Source organism: Varroa jacobsoni, unplaced genomic scaffold (genome assembly GCF_002532875.2).
Source record: "Varroa jacobsoni isolate VJ856 unplaced genomic scaffold, vjacob_1.0 scaffold_295, whole genome shotgun sequence".
NCBI lineage: Eukaryota > Metazoa > Arthropoda > Arachnida > Mesostigmata > Varroidae > Varroa > Varroa jacobsoni.
Window position 1 is genome coordinate 1194 of NW_019213197.1, and position 19327 is coordinate 20520.

A 19327-nucleotide genomic window follows, 5' to 3' on the forward strand; every position below is an offset into this window, starting at 1 on the left:
GCTTGTATAATATCAGCTTATTGTGTCAAGAACCCCACAAACACAGCAGACTTCCTACCACTAAAAAAACTAATTTGACGTAATATAACGGCTGAATTTTTCTTTGAGGTTTCAACAATCACGAAGTCGCCCGATACTTGCTGTGTAGAACACGCTGCAATACAGCTCACTTCTAACCGTTGACTTTATTAAAAGTCTTCGATGTTACACTATCCTTTTTCCTCTTCCTGCATCTTTTGGTCTTTGCTATTTTGTCTGTTAACGTCGAACATAACGCCTTCAGCTGAGTCTAGGAGATAGCACAGGGTAGGTATCACAAATTCCGAATATTACACTTGCTATTAAAACGGCTGAATCACACTACCAGTTAAAGTATCCAGTTTAGGACGAAGTTGCGTCGTGGATAGCTCTGGCAGCCTCTCGCAGAGCTTCCCAGTGAACTTAGCAAGAAAAACTGGAACATCACTTGGTTTTTCTTCAGCGAATTGTAAATTGTAGCAAACGGAGGACGCGAGTTGGCGATGTCCACTTCTTGTAGTTATACATATATGTAACGAATAGACGCACGCACATATACTCACACTCATTTTACCTTATGTATCAAGATTTTGCATCCGTCGTCCAAATCCTCAATGGTACTACAAGTCCCGGGGGCTACGGCCTAAATAGAACAGCAGTGCCGATATGCTGTCTGTTCTCCTCCAGCCTGTTGTTGCCGCTGCACGCCCGTGACCGACAGCCTGGACTACCCAACGTCGAATGCCTATCCAAAAGGTGTTGCCTATATATATGTGTGTGTTTTGAGAAAAAAAATACAGAAGCACGTTTTGTATGTGTGTCTGTGTGTGTTTTCGTTTGCCCGGATGTGCGCGACAAGTCATGGTTGTAGCAGTAACCTTTCTTTTCTATGCGAAGAGTGGTCGTCGTCATCAGCTGTGCCGACGCCGGTGTAAGAGTGCCTCCGAGCGTGAGTGTCGCCCGCTGTATGTAAATAAATAAATATAACATGCAGTAGCCGCTGGCAGTTGTAGCTATCGAATAATAATAGTGATAATAGTGTAAGCTTGGCCAAAAGAAACGCCTCGTCAAGTAAAACCAACATCCTGTAGTAGCACATAGCTAAAACAGCAAAAGGAGTTTTATGGGGATTTACATCTCGACGGAAGAGCGTCGTCGGCTGCCCAAAGGCAGAACGAGCATCAGTAGTCAAAACAGAGATAAGTATGTTCGGGCACAGCCGCGGATCGACTTCTCTGTGCACTATTTCAAGTGCAATTGAAATATGCTTCGACACCCACCTACTAGCTTCTAGGTCTTTTATGCCAGACAAAAGTTATGTTAGGCCATTTATGTATTTGGTTGCAACTTTCATATGTTTTAAAGGTAAATGACGAGCTGGGCAAGGTTTAAGGTTATAGGTTCGAACCTCTACTCATTGATCTCTCATACCGGTGGGTCTCCACGGAAGTACACCGTCCTGATTTTTGACATATCTTCCGTGAAGCGTATCTTCTTATCCAAGTGCCACTAGCGATATCACTCTACCCAATGAATCGACTCATATAAGTTTTTACATTATCTAAAAAGTTTAATATTTCTTCACTGCGACTTCAGCAAAAAGGAGCAACTTCAACAGCGTTGTTGGGCTCAGATAAAAGCGAGAATCAAGCATCTCGCCAAAGTTTAGAAACTTTTTACATGGCTGTAATTCGCACCCGGAGTTACCATTAGTTTTACGAAGAAATACGTCTGTTTGAGACGACGAATGTATATAAAACCGACGGACTTACTTTTTTGAGAAACTGAACGTACGTCAATATATTACTAATAGTTGCTCCTGAAGTTGTACTTATAAGAGACAATCAAGCTGTAAGAATTCGAATGATCCTTTGGCACACACATACCTGAATCCGGCCGGTTTCGCCCGATTGCCTTAAGCTTGGTCCGCTTAAGCTGATGAAAGACGCGTGGTTCCACTCGTAAGCACCATTATCAGGGTCGTAAAGATACTTACATGTCGCCTAGGTTTTGGTCATCATTAGAGCTTGAAACCATATTTCTTTAATGAAGTGTATTTTTTCTAACCGTGCATATAATCATTTCCACTTCAGAGAGTCAATAGCTTCAGAAATACCAATTCAAGTTTTTTGCAAGAAAGTATGGTTAGTCAATGTTTCGTTCGTTAGTGGAGAATCGTACCCCGGTTGTCATTCATAATATCTTCTTTAAGATCTTTCTGTGTTAGCAAAATTTTTATTCCTAAATGCTACTGACATGCAAATTTCCATAGCAAACCGCAGCGCATAATATATATTATATAAATAAAAAAAATAATAATTATTAAGCCAACATCTTACTATTTAATGCTGTAATATGCAGACTAAATGCGTGTCGTAATATGGCGCAGAAAGAAAAATGTGGGACCGGAACCGTGTTATATCAGATATGATAGTCAGTTTAAAATTGCGCGCCCCTAAACTTTGGCTATATGAGCCGATGGCAGACTATCTTTGGCATGTCCTAAACACTTGATCTTCAGGCGAATACACTTGTTTAGCTGCATATGTAACATAGCTTTTAAGGCAATAAACCCAGTGCCCAACCCAATAGGTAATTGTCAAGTGTCAGAGGTTTAATATAAATAACCGATAATTGGTAGGTCTGTTAAGCTTATTTGCTTACGACGTACACACGGAATAAAGTTTCCAAAACTTATTATGTGTAATGAACCAATCAATGTAAACTTTGCGTTCACCTAACGACAACAAAAACAACATCAAACTGCTTGCATTGTAACGGTGAAATCGGGGCCCGGAACGGACTTCATCTTATGCTATTTTATTTGCCCTCATGTAAACCATCTTTTTAGGAAGTTTTCATTTTTATTGTAAACGGCTTGTTTCAGAAGGCAATAGAAAATTATGTTAGTACGGTAATGCTATTCCGCCAGACAGTTGCCTTAGAGCACGAAATTAAATATCTTTGTATGGATTTGAACCGAGACCACTACGCGTCGCTCGAGTTTAAAAGACGATATATCTGGTAGTGCTAAGGGTAAATATACAACACAAACGTTTCCTGGAGCATCGATGTTGAGGTGCCAGCAACATGGAAATTGTCTCCAGGCTAAAATATACTAGAAAATATCAATTACTAAAAAATTACACTCAATTATAGCTTACGAATAATTTAAGAATCTTCGAAAGTGTTCAATCAGAGTAACTAAAACCATTGTATTTATACATTGTAAATATTAAATACAACTGTACTGTCCATTGCTACTGGTTCATAATGTAGCCGTGTCCGATCCTCAGTCCTCTAGTGTCTTTCAGTACTCTCCATAGTGAGGAACGATCTACTAGTAACGTTTATTCTGAGGGAACTCTGCATAAGTCTGCATCTCTCTAGTCAGTCGCTATACCGTGCGCGCATCGGGTCCGCCCCTAAGATCGTGCAGCGTTCTGCAAAATTATCGCAGGAGCAGTAAACGACGGCTCGGAAACCCTTTCCACTTTCCATTTCCGCCGTTGAACTAGAAGAGCAGATATTATAACTTTTGATGGCAGCCTCACCACATATACAACATCAATTAAATTATGTAATAGTACCGTGAAGGGTAGCGGTTGCGGTAGCAATAGAGGCAAAAGGTGACGGGCTGACTCGACGCGATGGACTACTAGTAGAGAATGCGCGCGGTTGTCTTGAAATCTGAGAGAAGTTAGCACAATGACTCGTATCACGGAATTCAACAAAACGTAAGCCATCTAAGGTAAACTTCAACGGCGATCCGAGGCGTAAAAGTCAAAACACTTACTTGTTTAGCATACGTAATGGGTGCTTGATTTAACAACTCTCGTTCGTAAGGCGTCAGCCGCATCATAAAAAAACACGTGACGCTGTGGGCTGTTAAATAACGACATGCATGACCAGGAATGGATAGCGAAGAACACATTACAAAAATTTTGTATCTCAAATCCTATGTGCCAAATGGCAGGACTTGTATGCAGTTTTATACTAGGTTGGGTAACAGGCTAGCGCGGTTTTTTAAAGTATTTTCCCCATTTCTTTTTCATGTTTTGATATACCGTTCTACATTACTATACAAACGCTATAGGACCGTCGTTTGGATTTGCATAGAAACTTGGACCTTGTATACCTCTCTTAATCCAATGAGAAATTACGGCTTAACGTTGCGTCTTAACATCTTCGTCAGTGACGAGCGTCACACAGCAACAACGGCCAATTTTGGGACAGAGTTGCTATTGGCGGTGAAAAGTAGTGTCTGTCACAAACCAGAAATTGGAACTACGGCTCCAGAGAACAAGCCAAGGCCCAAGGTTCAACCAGATATTCATACGAAAAAAAATATACTTTGTGTTTGGTGGAATTGGGGAAACCGAATTCATTGGGAATCGATTTCTATAAACCAATAGTTGTGCGGCACATTTATTCGACCCACATACATCGAGCCATCCAGACTGTCTTAAAGAAAAGACCCGACATATGAGACTAGATCATACTGCTCCATGACAACCTGATGTCTGATACAGCGAACATGTATGGGAGGTTTCGTTGAACCCTTCATATTCTCTAGACCTTGCATTGCCTAGAGGTTTTTACCTTGTCCGTTTATTCGACAACCACCCTCGCGGCTTTGCCTTAGACACGGGCTAGCGACCCAGAACGTGGTTGTAAAATTTCTTTGAGATGAAATCCGGTACCTTCTAGCAAGATGGCGTACATCATTTGGTGAAGAGATGCGATAAAGTTGTGCAGAATGACGAGGGATATATAAGACAGTGACTTGTTGTCAGAGGAATAAAAAAATGTGTTTTTCATATAAGTAAATCTAGTAAAATCCTTCGTACATACGATAAGGATAACCATAATTATAGGAAAACAATAGAAAGACTATGTATAATAAGTTACCTTTTTTCGTTTTTATATTGTTATGTCGTTGAATATTTCATTGACAGGCAGTCTCAAGAATGGCTGTTTCAGGTGTGAGATAGCCTACTACGGCTGGCTTCGTCTAGGTGATGGTGACTACGTGATGTGCTATACACATATATATCATTGCATATGTGCTCTATATGCGTATGAAGCAAAGTGCTGGGTCGTTGATGCACCGCTCGTCTGATCTCGGTGCAGATCTCAGAAACAGCAGAGAATGACGACGCAGTCGGGCGGAGGATTAACAGCGAAAAGGATCAACGAGATATTTTGGCGGTCGGCAGCCACCGACCTCGAACAGTGAAAGATTAGCTTTGTTGAGAAAACATCCGCGTGGATTGAAAGCCAAACGGGCCGGGGTTAGCGATGTGTTCGTCTACGAGCTCACACCTCGGGGTGATGATTACGATGCTGTCGATGGTGGCGTTGATGATGATTATATGCTGCTTCTCGTGCTCAGTCATCGCGGCAACAATAGAACGCCGCAGACAACAACAACAGGAACGACAGAACGGGCTAACAACAAGGCTAAGAAGATGCCGAAAAGCATCAGGCAACATCTCAAGTGTCGAACTGTGAAGTTCCACGCTCTCAAATAGTCATGATAGTGAGGCTCAGGGCGGAAGCTCATTGGAAACGCTTTGCTAGTCACTCCAGCCAAAGAGTGAGTAGGGGGCATTGTTAACAACAATAATGATCACTGTCAATCTATAAGATCAGCGAAGGGCGGCGTCTTACCTGCGCTGTTAGTATACATTCGATCTAAATAAAACGATTTACAATATAATTATTTCGCAACAAAACACGAAGACAAACACTTACATGTTTTTTTTTACAGTCCTGTTCTACCCCTTTGGTGGTATTCTTCCGACGGCGTGATTGCGGGTTCCAATCAGACATTAGTCAGTTCACTATTGTAAAGTTTGCAGCCCTTTTTTTCTTATTGAACAATATTAATAAGATCATTAGAATAACGCTAGTGTTTCTTTAAAAGTTATGGAACGCTATTATTGTAACGCTAATAAGGGCTTCTTGTGAGCACTTTAAAGCAGAAACTACATGGCTCAATCAAATGGCCGTGGGCGCCTTGTCATCATTTCCCGTATGACACGATAGGTGGCGACAAAAAATAGAGAGACATACGCATATATGTACTAGTACTTTTAGCGCCGATATGCACGTGCTTGCTGCAGTTTGGGTAAGCTTTCAACTAATAATAAGTCCTCTTTTAAATAATCAAAAAATCATGTAGTAGTTATTCTTATCTGGTGTACAGAGGGTTCAATAGTTTTTCGGAGGGAACCTTTTTCGACCTGCCTACCTCCCTCTTTCGAGCATGTCCCTTTTGCGTTAGCCTTTCACTACAATGCGTTGCCATCGTCGTTCTTCCCGTAATGGCGATAGACTGAGATGGTTTCATCTCTATGGCGGCTCTAGCTGCTATTGCAGTGTGTCGCTATGCTACGACCATTGCAGTGTGTGACGCTTTGGGCGCCCCGTGATTTGCTGCTTTCGAATATAGTATACAGCTTCTGCTACCGCCTCTAGTATTGTTACCCGCCCAGAAGAGAAAAAGCCAGGAGGTGACTTGGAGACCGCCTGCTCGTACCGGCGGCGTTAGTGCTATTCAACTGACGGTTTCAGAGGGCGAAATCCCGAAGCAAAACATTCGCGGATCATCCATCGGTTGCTCGGTGGCCTCGGCTTGCGCTGATCGGCCGTTGAGAGTGCCGGCAACGGCCCTTTCGTGGCAAACAAATCAAATAGCAATAGCCAATTATCCATCCATCCGTCCATGACTAGTCCTGCCCGTTCCATCGAATATCGAATATCCCTATTCCATTGCTACTGCCGTTAGTAATAGTGCTCTCATTATCATCATCCACTGTCGCCACCGTAACTAATTACTATACATAAATATATATATACAGTCTTGTACTATTAACCTAGTTGAGGCTGCTTTTGCGGTTGCTTCAAGTGATAAATGGTGCTGGTGAGGCAACTGGTGGGGTTAGACTGCGCCTAATTTTCTCGCCATTGCGAGAAACAGAATGCTATATAGGTATGCAGGTGGGCACTATGCGACAGCAGGAGGAGGAGGAGGAGGAGGAGGAAGAGGAAGAGGAGGAAGAGGAAGAGGAAGAGGAGGAAGAGAAAGAAGAGGAGGATGAGGATGAAGAGGAGGAGGAAGAGGAGGAGGAGGGGGGGGGGGGGGAGGAGGAAGAGAGGAGGAGGAGGAGGGGGGGAGGAGGAAGAGGGGGAGGAGGAAGAGGAGGAGGAGGAGGAAGAGGAGGAGATGTTAATACTAGTCGGAGTGTAAAAGGTCGTAAGACGTCTACACGGAGCTCTCGCGAGTACGTAAAAGAGTTATTATTCAGGCGCAAAATACGTTGAAAGTCCTTATATTAAAAGCATTGACGTACGGACGTGCAATCCCCTAATAAGCGAAGTTCATGTATTTGTGCCCTTCATTTATAAATTTTCATGCGTCATTTATTTTTCTCTGTTTTTCTGCCCACTACATTCATTCAAGAGTCAAATTTTGCATACTATACACTGCTTAGGTGTCTCTAAGAGAGTGATATTTCTTAAATCAAATACATTTATATACATAACTACTTACACGTAACCGCTCTCCTGATACAGGCGTCCCTGGTTAGTATTACTCATTGACTCTTTAAAGCCTATTCAGCTTTCAGTCAGAATAGGTCTAATTATCGGGCTAAATAATGGATTATAGATCGAAATGATAATGGAATTATATATGATATTGAATTCGAGTTTATCCTCACTAAAATACGTCAGCGGATTTAAAGGATTCTACAAACCGAAAAACAACGCTTTATAAGATGGCTGATTAATTTCGCGACGTCCATGACTACAGTTAACCAAATCTAAGCATGATTTCAGATGAACGAATCGCTTGCCTCTAGCGTTCCAATCTAATATGAGCTGGAGATCAAATGAAGTTAGTAACCGGTCGACATTAGTTAAGTACAATTGGGATTGGCTGAGGAAGCAGCAAGGATGAACTAGACGTAAAGCTAAACGTATAAAAGGCAAAATTATTCCGGAGAAAAAAATAAAATTTAACTTGGATAAGCCGCAAATTGGAAAGAAAAAGTCTAATTGAAAGCAAAACGATGACGAAAAGCTTTTGCTTCAATGGAACTAGGATATAGGTACTTTGAAGGTGCTGTTAAGTTATGACTGAACGCTAAGGCTTAGGTGGCAAAAGCAATGGTTGCTTGGGGGCAGTAAGCCTTAGGTTCGGGTTCTGCCGAGCCTGCTGATATTTTAAGCTCCATGGTTGAGAGCGATAGAGAAGTGCAGGGTGGCACAGGAATCACTAAAAGAGGGAATTAAAATTCAAGTGGTTCACAAGCGTACGGAAGTGATCCGGCTTTCTGATATCATTGCCACTGTTACTCTGGCCCACCCGAATCGAAAGATTTCTGCTGTTGACAGCTACTACCATAGTTTTACCTTTTCAAAGGTTTCACACCTTTCCTGTTCAGTCAAAAAAAAATGTAAGGTACTTTTTAATTTATCGCTACACAAATGTTGCACACTGTTAGTTGCCATTGAGAAGTCAACAAAAAAGAGCATTTTTGTTTTAGCTCTGCGGTTGGTTAAAAATAATTCAAAGCAAAATATGGATAAAGCTATGTCTAATCGCACGAAGTTATCCAAAAATTGGTACCATATTCAAGTTCTATATGTACTTCTTAACATCCATAACCTCTATTTGCACTTTAAAAATTCGAAACTAATTGTGCGAGACAGCTCCGTACTCTAATCAAGAACGTGTCGATGTTATTCGACGAACCCCCATTTCGCGTGTCCAAATTTTCGTGCGAAGAAATTCGGTCTTCCTTAGTCTCTAAACCGTTTGTACTATGGGAAGTATGAGCAGAATAAGCAGTGGCCTTCTTCGGCATGGCCTCATCTGTGATTAAGTTTTCGTCGATTAAGCTTAAGAATTGCTTTAAAACCGTTTCTGGCTGATAAATGGCGCGATCTACGTAATTACTCAGAATACTCAGAAAAAATAACAGAACAGGATTTAGAACAGCTGTGGTAAACAATAGCGATGACTCTATGCTTCAACCTTTAATTGGCACATAAATCTTCAAATTGCGTACAAAAGGGTTCCATTTCCTATGTGCGCTGATCAAACACTCCAAGGCCTCAGCTGTGATAGATGCAACAGAGTGCATGCCGAATAACCGATGAAAGAGACCGCCAGACTCTGTGGACTGAGTGGCTGGCCTGTAGTAACCTGGTTAATTGAACAATTTATAAAATGTGTGAACAGTACCCCTCTGAAAAGCGAAATGATAGTATACATCGTACTTGTGTTGCACTGTCATAAAGCTCTAGAAAACTATAGAGAACGAATGCATGGACATGTCCAGAAAAGCTATTGTGTTGTGATTAGATCAGTGCTGGCTCTTAGCAACGCTATTGTCGAGCCTTATGGGCCGGCTTCGCGGAACTTCTTGCTCCAGAAGGCACCCATCGCGGTACGTACAGACGGGAAAATGGACATAAATAGTGCGATAGCCAAAACAAATAAGCATCTAGAGATTTCAAATAACCCGGTAGCAAGCAGGCTATCGTAAGTGTATGAAGTTCAAGAAGTACGAATTCATAATAGCATTTGAGTAATTTGCTACAGGAGTGAAAGGGCTACATCCAGAGTCCGAGCGTCATGTCCTATCTGTTTCCCTCCTCGAGTCAGATTGTAAGGTCATTATCAGGAAGGGTAGTCTAAAGCAGTGTACTATTTGCTGTTGCGCATCTCTTGATCACGCAGCGCTAGGTCTTTGATAGTTGCAAATACAGTTATAAGAGTGGTGTAGTTAAGAAGGCTCCATATAAAATCTTTTTTATGGGTGAGGATCAGGTATACTTAGAACACGGAAGAAAAGCACGCAGGCGGCCGCGGGAATACGTTTGCTACGCCAATCACAGCCGCGGCGAGATTCGACAGTACAGTCTGTCCGCCTAGGCGTACGCCCTATCTATGAATTCCGTAAGGATCGTAGCTGCTCCACACATTTGAAAAAGCCTCTGTTGTCCGTATTGATCCAACGAAGTGCCGGCGCTTATCACGGCGTTGCCGCAGTCAAAGATTTTTCAGAACAGACTCTGATCGCGCTGAAAACACAGACCATCCCCAAGAACAGTAGCTTCAAATCTCGCAGTCTGTCAGAAGCACGCTCTAAGAGCAGAAGCCGGGGGCCAGTCGTGAGAAACACTAAAAATATCCAGCGGAACGTACATCAGCGCTACTCGCAAAAGAAGTTTGGAATACAGTCGATGTTCTTGTGCTCAAAAAGACCTGGAAAACCGGCCCATTCGACTTATGAGGATTTTACTCAGTTCACAACCGCCTAAGTGGCGGATTCTGTGTTTTGTAATCAGTGTTGGAAACCTCATCCCGTGCTATGCGGAAGACAACGTTATAGCTTTGTCTGGCCCTAGGTTAGGACTTGTAACAGTGCGTGTGTGTGTATGACCAGGTGATAAAGGGTGCATGCTAATTTCTAAAGACACATCATGGTTACACTTCTAGCGCTGCCATTATGGGTTCAGTAGTGCGCTTCCTTTCGAGATGCCGATGGAGCATCGTTGCCAGTTGGCCAACCGAAGCACCGTACTAACTTTTATCGATTCTGCAGTACACTCTACCATACGCATTTTACGCGAAGAACGTAAGTGTGGATAAAATGAAATGCGTCGGAGAGGGTCCCCGTCTCTGTGAACCGTGACAGCTCCGGCCATAAATTTCTGTAAGATTATACCAGGACGGTCATCCGATAGGATAAGTTTTACCGCGTAAATTGGGTGAAGAAGCTCCTGAAATAGGCTCTTAAAGTATTGCCAGTGCTGAATTTGATTGATGTTGAGGTTGATATCCCGCAATTTTTGGTAAACTTCTAGTGACACTCCGACCGGCAGCGAGGCTATTGGCCGCAGCGCTCACAATTATCTATCAAATAACATATCCCATTCAGCACAAGAAATACCATAAAAAAGGCCCTACATCAACCATGGCCTGGCCACCGCAAACCTATATCGTGTCTCGTCGCCTCATCAGTGCTCATCGACCACTTCGCCATATTCCCATCCAATTACGCCGTACCTCAGGGGTCTCGCTACCTAGCGTAGCATGGGATAAACTGACAACGGGCAAACGCGAAAGGCTAGATCAAGAGATCTCGGTCCTGGAAGTGATATCGGGGTTCGGAAGCTTACGCTCCGGAAAGGCGGCGGGACCCGAATTCCCCGAGGATTCGGAATGAACTCTCTAAGAATGCCGCACGCCTGGCGCTGTTCTGCTCTACTCTGTTCAGGGATTATTTTCGTTTCGAACTGCTTACTCCTCACTGGCGGGATGCAGCGCCTCTCATCATCCTAATAAACGAAGTCTATCCAAGCCAACTGAGGTTATATCGCAGAATCACAAAGAGGAAGCGCTAGCTGTTAACTTTTTTCGTAGCTGCTGGCAAGGAAGCTAAACGTATTCCTGAAGGACGTGGGTCAACAAGAATTCAGGAGGGAGTTTTCGATTGAAGCGACATGAAGCGAATTTTCGGTACCAGTCTACGATACACTTATGCGATAAATTTTATGTTACAAAATTATCTTCGACGTTGTCCTAAGGAATCCAGTCTTAAGCATCCTCGCCGATATTGGCGTTTCGGCGAACACGAACTTAATAGCAGTTATACTGACGAAGAACATGGTTACACTCGATAATGGGGTCTTTCTGTATTTTTAGTCCTACGTCCGGTATCGGCATTAGGTATTCTACTAGACAGACTGTTGACTGGCTCCTGCCAGCATGAAACGGCCTGTCTATGCCCTGATTCGAACCTAGATCACAACTCTTCCTTGCCATTAGCAGGCAAATACGTTACCTAGACGGTGATACAATCGATGGTGGGGTCTTAGAGCTGTTAGCGACTTCAGGTGTGGTCCAGGGTGACAACGTCAGCCAATTCCTTTTTCGGTCTAAGAATTTTTTAGAAAAGGGTTTTATTTAAGACAGGTGAGGAGAATTCGTTTCCATGTCCAGCGGGTCCTCGCGAGGTTACATTTCGCCGTCTTGTAATCAGGACTTACCACCAACCTAACCAAGGTGGTAAAATTCACGACAGGTGGCAGAGTTACGGCCACACTGCTCTATCACTTTGATCGACTGCTAATACGTGTTGAACTATTCACTCATTCAGGGTTGCTGATTTTGTATAATGGCTGAAGTCTATTCCAGCATACTACAGAAGAACACAGAAAGGCGTGGATAGCTTCCACCAACCACCACCTTTCGTCGACCGCTTTGCGACATTTTGACCTGCGCCAATTGCCACATACGAGGTGGGTTTAATCTTATATGATCTCGCACTAGAAAATCTCGAGCATTTAACCGAACAATGGCCTCGTTCCTCATAAGAGCCTCGTAACTGCACCGGACAACCCGTAGCAGACTTGTCTACAGTGAGGCCGTTGTATGCTGAGGACCTCCGTCGTTTCAACCTGTTGGCTTATCCAATACTCCAAAAAAGCCTGGTAAAATGAAGTCGATCATATGAAATTCACGGAGGTCGATCCCGTATTCCGTTAAACGGAAATCATGATGGACGGGATGTAAGACGGACTTGCCATGTCTAACAGACATTTAGTGACGCGCTATGCAGTGCATGGCTTTTATCATCGCCTACGCTGATTACGGCACTTTCATGAACCTGATGAATATTGTGTTTGCCCTATGCTTCTTGCCGCTTACAATTTCAATCGCTTGGCTCGGTAACTAAAAGAATTTCAGCAATCATTGGTATATCGTACATAACCCCGCAAAACTCAGGTCCACCATTCTACGAAACGTCTTATATCGTTTGTTTTAGCCAGACCCGTGAAGCTGTCGTATGTATATTATAAGATAGTATGCCGATTTCTATAAATGTACGTGTTTTAAATGTGATGGATGCTACCTGAAAATAATAAATGAATGATTGGTAACTTTTTTTGGTAATTTTTTTTTATTTCATAATTTATTATAATAAATAAACTTAAATTAATAATATGTCATTTAAATTGGTGCAATGAAGCTTACCAGAAGGGTTTGTTAAATTTCAACAAAGGGTGAAAATTTCCTTTGATGGTAATAATAGGTTTTCGGTGATAACTTCTAAAACCTTGTCGCAAGTTCTACCCAAAAATAATTTTGCAGTACACATAAATCGACATATTCGAAATTTTGCCAACTTTTCGTTATGATTTCCATTTTACAGATTTTGACTTCATCGAAATTAACTGCTCGCCGCTTTGCCGAATAGCAGGCGTTAATACCTACTTTCACATTTGGTAATCATTTAATATCTGACGACGTTTTCCAAGTAAATGACATAAAGAACTAGAAAACGTTGTTATTAGGTATGAGATTCAAAATGGTCTTGAGGCAGTTCAGCGAATTGGTAAACAGTGCTAGTGCGTGTTATACTGTACCTAATTAACGTGTCTCCATACCATAGTGGCAATGTCAATATGGCTCTGAAATAGCTTGAAATGTAGAAGCATTGTTCGATTGTTTCAAAGGATCTACTTCCGCAAATCGCCATTTTGCAATGTGCATTGATCCATTCTTTCTATATGTACAGCTGTGTCCATGTCATATGCTGTAATTTAAATCTATATCCAAGCCAAATTTATATCGACCGCTTCGACGTCCATAACTGGAGCAAAAGTTATCCACTCCTGAATGCTTATTATTATTATTATATCTTACCTATAATTTGTAAGGATTTAACGATGGGTCTATTATTTACAGATTTATAAGCAGGACTACGGAACCTAATTTAGTACTCATGCTGCTATCAACCAATCTAACTAGGAACAGAAACAGGAAATGGGTTTTGATCATTAACAACATATCTAATAGATTGTGATATGATATATGAAAATAATTTTTATCCGATTTATTTATTATTATTGAAGAATGAGCATTTTTTGCTTGCGTAAACTGCAGCGTTATCTATATCTAGCGTTTTTAACAAGTACGCCAATTTGTAGACTCATGGGTTTTTTGATTTCCAATAGAAGATCTAGTTGTGGATCAACAACAAGGGAGAGAGGCATAGAGCGAGACTAGTCAGACCCGTCGCTAGGTCGCTTGACCGCAATTTCCGAGCGATTCGGTCACGGCTTAACGCTGCCTGCCGCTCCTTTCAAAACGACTCTCGTAGACCAATCGACGGAGACGGCCCGACTCACATTGAGCTAAGCCTTCCTCTTTTGCGGTAATTCATATCGGTTTATCGTATATATATATATATATTCGATAAACCTCTGCTGGCTGATAATCCGGAAGGAACCTGCACGACCCCATGCGATTTTCGCACTCTCTTTTTTAATACCGTTTCGTAAATTTGCAGCATTAGAAGCACCTGTTGTTCTTCTTATGAATTTTAATGAGCTTGCTTTAAAGTACTTGGATTACGAAACGTCAGTCAAATGTTTGATGAGATCAGATGCGTAACCCTGAAAGTTGAAACATTTTCTCTTCCAAGCGTCACTAAATTGTGCTGATCTAGCAACGGACACAAACTTCTGTCAGTTCAATAATATAGATTAGCAATAATTTATAGCAATAATATAGATTGATGCAGAAACCAGGGTGGTCAAATCTACGAATGTGGCTGTTTACGTCAGTGCATTCCCCACACTCGGAACGCTTCGGCCTTTCGATAGCTATAGAAAATATCTTTACAGTTATAAAATCCGATTCATATATTTTAACATATGTTTCATCTATCACCTGTACACTCTAGGTGCATTGTAGCCCAAGGAGGCCATGGATAATAGAAACTGGTTTATACAAAAAGCAAGCTTCCCCTATCAGCCTAGCTAGCTAGCTAGCTAGCTAGCTGCCCATTGGCACTCTATAGGATGATAAGTTGTCTAGTGCAAGTGAGTTGGTGAGCATAGAGATGGCTTCTTGCGGTCATATGCTGTGATAGGATTTTTCCTAGGCCAATGTGTTCGAAATAAATGACTTTAAAGGGATTAGGGACGATTAGTTGATAGCTATCAATACCTGCGTTGCTGCATGTATACACATACTTAGTTCGGATGCTTCCTGGATGATTTCGCACTCTGCAGCGTCGACCAGTGTTGCCGTTTGCTTGAGTCAACGCCACTGGGAATGGTTACCGATAGTTCATATGAGCACCCAGCTTTCCCTGAAGTAGATTTGCTGGGTCTCCTATGCGATACGCAGTACATGCAAAACCGTTAAACCAGACTCCGAAACCGCGCGATGTGTTTCGTGTGCAGCTCGTATTAAGGCTACTGATCGTTTCCGACAGGTCCTTCGTCAGTTGAAGTCGGATCAGCACCTCTTTTATTGATTTTGATAGGCGACAAAGAAGAGTCTTGTTAGTCTACCGAGCAAGCCTCTGCTGCCTTCCCCTATGGTGTAACATTATATGGCCTAACGCGGTCGTGCGCCTCGATAACGAACCATCTAGAGGTAGCATCTAACGTCGAACTGTTTCCGAGTTTTCAAGACGAGGCGCTACCATTATCCCCTAAGCCGAGATACCAAACCAGGCATGGCTACTAAAGCATTGATATCATGGGCTTACTTTAAATATTTTGATAAAAATTGTCATGTTGTACCAGGTTGATGCATTCGCTGTACGCGGGGCCACATGTGTGAACATGGCCATACAAGCGGTGTTATTACCGCGCAGGCCGACGTAAACAGGTCGTTAACCACCGGGTAAGGCGTCACCCAATTGCACGCCTAATCAATTCAATGAACTATAGCGAGCAGTTCGATCGTGTAGCTTGATCTAAAACATTTAACAAACGACACATACAACAACAACAACAACAACAACGACTTAATTCACAAGAAAACAGATGTTAAGCAAATTTTTTTGTTGTCACGCTGCTAATATAGCATTGCAACCGCACTAGAAGACTACTCAGAGGAAATCGCGGAGCAAATGGGCATTGAATATAGATGATCACGAGAAGTATGTTTGACACGTTTTAAGGGCGATCATTTCGTCGTCACTTCAAAAAGACTAGCAATAAAATGGACAGAGTCTTTGCCATCACTTTTGCTACGGTTATGATTTTTTCACTATTCAGCCAAGTCGCTCTGTTTATGACAGACCACCTGCTTCGTTTGCGTATTTTTAATAAACGAAGGATCGAAAAGTGTGATGTAGGAAACGTAATCTTGACAGAGGTCATACTTAACCATGGTATAGAGCCTTACTGTTGTCATGGAGAAGTCTCTCTGGATGTTTTCTGTAAATCGGGGTGTTGTCATATCTGTTTTTCTGCGTGTCAACTGCATAAAAACTTTTCCTCGTACAACCTGCAAGGGAACAGGATGTAGGACGAAGGCCGTAGTAACCAAATACGGAGTACTAATGTCACACTCTGAAATATTTAGTGGACGTCTTTAGAAAGGTTTGCCGCAAGATATCCATCGGACACAGCCGCTACCAGACTGACGCTACCCGAGTCTTGAAAATGAATTAGTGGTTTTGCCTTAAAAAAAAAATGAAAACATCTTATATGGTATACGACTTGCTATCTCTAAGTTGTACAATAAATCCGAAGTAACACTAACGATAGCACGTGGAACATTTGTGTTACACAGTTTCCCTGATGTTTACAGCAATTGTTTGTTTACAAATACCCCTTGCAAAAACATTTTCGATTTCTACTTTGTTTGTTATTATTTATTAATTATAATAAATGTTAATATGTTATAATAGAAGGTTATTACAATTATAACTAGAAGGTTTGGTGTGGTGCATGATTTTGCCTCTCGATGAACAATCGGGTTAGCTTTGCCGTAGTGCAACCGAATGAACTTCACTAGTACTACTATTAAGAGCTATCGTAAAAGTTGCTCCAAGTTCTTGTCGGTGGTTCTTGTAGATGAGACGCAATACTCTTCACCGTACATGCCAAACCTAAAGCCTTTAAAAAATATCTACCTACAATCATTAACCAACCCTATAACCTATAATAACAACCAAAAAAAGTCGCTCACTGGATCTGGAAATTAATGACGGTTAAACAAAAGTTTGTTTTTGTAGATGTTAAATAAATAGGTGGATCGTACGACAATAGTTAATCTCTGAAACATACTCTGTGCAAAAAAGCCCGGGTCGCACTTGGATTCAATCCAAGGGTTCTAGAGTGCTTTTCCAGACTAGTCAGCACGTTCATGTTTAACCAATACTTTCAGCTGCGTATGAAAAAGTGTTACAAGGGAATGTCTTTGCTAATTTATCCTTTCCATTCCATCATTACCTCAAAACACAAATCGGAGGAAAAAACGTAAAAGAGGTGTGTGATAAAATATTACAATTGAACATTCAATGTAATCTGTAAAAGTGGCAAGATAGATGTATGTTCGATAATAGATGTTCTCTGGCTTCTGATTAAGCGCTTACGCGCATCGCAGATAAAGTTTTCTTTACCAAGTTCGTTTGTTGGCAGCTGCATGTTTTTCAAAATGGACTAAAGACCATACGAGTGGAAGTTTAATACAATGTAATGTAGATGCGTATTGTAGTTTTGTGCGACAGAAAATATTTCGGTTGCCCAAATAATCCTTCATTTTCTTATTATTATTATTAGTCTTATCGTTACTATTTTATGTCGTGTCGCTCTCGTCATAGTTCTGTGTCATTCCACACTGTAACTACGTGAATTAAAAACCTGAATGTACCTTTCATCATTGTTTTAGTTCTATCCTGTTAATGGTATTCATTGAGTAAGTAATTGCTGAGTAAGTTCTATCCTGCAATGAAAATCGCTCGTCATAATTAATTCAGTAGTTACTTACACGAGTCAATTAAAAGCATAAAATGAATACCGTTAGAACACTGACTAAACTCAATGTACGACTGAGTATCTTAGACACGGTTCAATTGAATTGCAATCTCTTCACCATATTCCATAACATTCATCAAATATGCGTATATACCTTAAGAGGACGACAATCATCTAAGTTTGTATTAATCACTGTTCGCCTTTGACTGCTCTAATTATAAATTAGTGATTCTCCGACTGTGAAATAAGCAGTCACACAACCGAGAGCACTCCGAATCTTAGTATTCTACGAACTACATATACATCTTCTGTACCCTTTTGCACGCCTCATGCTCAAAATACTATCTAATCTAATGCTACGGCCACTCCTTAGCAGCAGGCGTTCAACATCCATCTTCGTCGAGCCCCATTCCAAACGTTTCACTCAAAGACGAGGGACGCACGCTCTGTCGCCCTCTTAAGCGTTGTCGTGCTGTTGCTCTTGCCCGCGTTTAAATGTTTACACATTCGAACGAACGAACAAACGCCGATAGCGCCACCGACCGAGAGGCATGTTATGTCTGTCTGTCTGTCTGTATCGCGTGTGCGTGTGTTGTAGCTCGTGCGGGGTACTACAACAGTGTGCCAGGACCAGCCTCATCGTTTCAGCAACAGTGGCCAGACGTGCTAATTCTGGATACGGTAATGGTGATTGGCCGGCTCGATGTCTGTTGGAACGCGATGCCGCGGATACCGAAGCGGCATCAAGACAATTGGCTCTCTGCTACAGCTGCCACAATTTTAACTAAATATTGATATTTCATTGTCAGAAGAGGAGGAACGTGTTGCGAAACACGATAAGAGCCTGGAGCTGTCGAGAGCTGAACGTCAGAACCATTGATAATGATGATGATGATTCGACCGTCAGTCTCGGACGACTGTTACTGCTGCGGTGGCAATTCTTATTAATGATAAAGAGCAGTTGTTGATGTTGTTGTTAACGTTGCCGTTTAAGCATTCAAAACGGTCGTCTGCTAAAGCACTTGTCCATATGTCTATAGAGGTTTACATGGGGAAGAAGTTCTTAGTAGTTAGTCCATGGCTGTCCCTCCATTTGCTTCTCCTTTCAGTGGCAAATATCCTACACAATCTTAATTCAAACTAGTCGGACTGCCAATTGTTCATGACATTATCGTTATTTGAGTCACTGAAGCAAGATTTGCTTTTTCTTGTTTCTTTGATTTATATATGATAACTAATAGTATGAAGTTACCAAGTTTAACGTTAATCGTAAACTTTCAAACTGTTAAATAGCTCATTTCAATGACGTCTAGATACATCTATGTCGTAATAGCTGTTGACGCAAATGGAAGATGACATCATCTGTCAACTCTGCTGGACATCAACAATGACCTCAGGCACCTCTGTGTTCAAAAGGTATCGCAAGATATACCCCTCATTATATCTAGGCCAAAAACATGGGCGAAGCAGGTTCGTCTAGATAATCGTGTTGTATACACAC

General features: G+C 41.8%; 1 long non-coding RNA gene across 2 annotated transcripts; it reads right to left on the reverse strand.

Moving 5' to 3' along the window:
* Nucleotides 1–13914: 13914 nt before the first annotated feature.
* On the reverse strand, nt 13915–18237 carry LOC111259120 (uncharacterized). Of its 2 annotated transcripts, XR_002679429.2 has the most exons (5): nt 17981–18237; nt 16250–16351; nt 15640–15815; nt 15082–15358; nt 13915–14499 (listed from the first exon to the last, which is right to left on the reverse strand). It is a non-coding gene; the product is annotated as an uncharacterized LOC111259120 (long non-coding RNA). The 2 variants fall into 2 exon arrangements; XR_002679428.2 differs by lacking the exon at nt 17981–18237 and having other exon boundaries at nt 16250–16576.
* Nucleotides 18238–19327: the final 1090 nt, after the last annotated feature.